Raw genomic sequence first — 1,476 nt, forward strand, 5'->3', positions numbered from 1 at the left:
TCAGAGATGGCTAGTTAGCCTGCCTACGCCTCATGGACCCTAACCTTTCATCCCTTCTATACTCCTGACCCCCCTCTACTTACTATGCTCTATTTCTTTCATAGCATTTTCACCTTCAAACATATTTTATAGTTTATTTATTTGGTTTATTGTTTATTGTCTATCCTGCCTCACTAAAATGTTAGCTCCAGGTAGGCAGGGACTTTTGTGTGTTTGTTCACTGATGTATTTATTCCCAGCACCTAAAACTGTTGGCATATAATAGGCTCTGAATAAATATTTGCTGAATGAATTAATGGATGGATGGTCCTCATAACAAGATTACAAATGCATCTGTGGGGTGGTGGACTGGTTTACAGTGCAGGTCATAAAAGACATTGCAGCTTCTGCGTTGTACTCTTGGATCACTCATCTGGAGGAAGCCAACTGTCATGTTATGAGGACATTCAAGCAGCCCAATGGAGAGGCCCAGATGATTCTTCTTAATCCTTTGGTGAAAACTCTGATACAAGATGGCTGCAAATGAGCCCAAGGGTCAGAATTCTTTGGCCTTACACAAAGGCATCATATGGGCAGTGGCAGTGTTGGCAAGTCCACTCTGACTCTACAGTTCATGTATAATGAGTTTGTGGAGGACTACGAGCCTACCCAAGCAGACAGCTATCAGAAAAAGGTAGTGCTGGATGGGGAAAAAATGCAGATTGATACTTTGGATACAGCTGGGCAGGCGGACTAACTGCAATTAGAGGCAACTGCTTCCAGGGCGGGGAAGGTTTCTTCTCTGTGTTCTCTATTACAGAAATGGAATCCTTTGAAGCCAAGGCTAACTTCAAGGAGCAGATTTTAAGAGTAAAAGAAGGAGAATGTTCCATTTCTCCTGGTAGGTAACAGATCAGAATTAGAAGATAAAAGGCAGGTTTCTGTAGAAGACATGAAAACCAGAGCCAATCAGTACAATATTAACTATGTGGAAACATTTGCTAAAGCACGTGCTAATGTTGACATAGTATATATTTTTTTTTATTTAATGAGGGAAATTCGAGCCAGAGGGATGGAAGATAAAGAATGGAAAAAAGAAAGTTTAGCAAAGAGAATCAGAGAAAGATGCTGCATTTTATAATCAAAGCACAAATTCCTTTCTTAATCTTGACCATACTACTAAATATAATTTATAAGCATTGCCAAAAAAGTGTAGTAGGAATCCATATTTTTTCTGTTTAAATGGCTAATCATCTTGACCCAATTTGTTGAAAAATCCATCATTGCCCACCCCCTCTTTGAAATATTTCTTAAGACATACTTCAGTTCCTTTCAATTGAGTATTAAGTTTGGTTGAAACATCATGTCCTTCATTATGGAGAAAGATACAGTAAAATTATATCTTCATTTGTTCAGCCAGTTCCTATATAAATACAACTATATGCTCATTAAAAAGTTTTTTTCTAAACATAGGGAGAAATTCTTTTTTAAATTGAT

At 37.8% G+C, this 1,476-nt stretch overlaps 1 pseudogene; it reads left to right on the forward strand.

Moving 5' to 3' along the window:
- Positions 1 to 480: 480 nt before the first annotated feature.
- LOC107539936 (ras-related protein Ral-A pseudogene) lies at positions 481 to 1,120 on the forward strand (annotated as a pseudogene).
- The last annotated feature ends 356 nt before the right edge of the window (positions 1,121 to 1,476 follow it).

This window comes from Miniopterus natalensis, chromosome X, assembly GCF_054644295.1.
Source record: "Miniopterus natalensis isolate mMinNat1 chromosome X, mMinNat1.hap1, whole genome shotgun sequence".
NCBI classification, from domain to species: Eukaryota; Metazoa; Chordata; class Mammalia; order Chiroptera; family Miniopteridae; genus Miniopterus; species Miniopterus natalensis.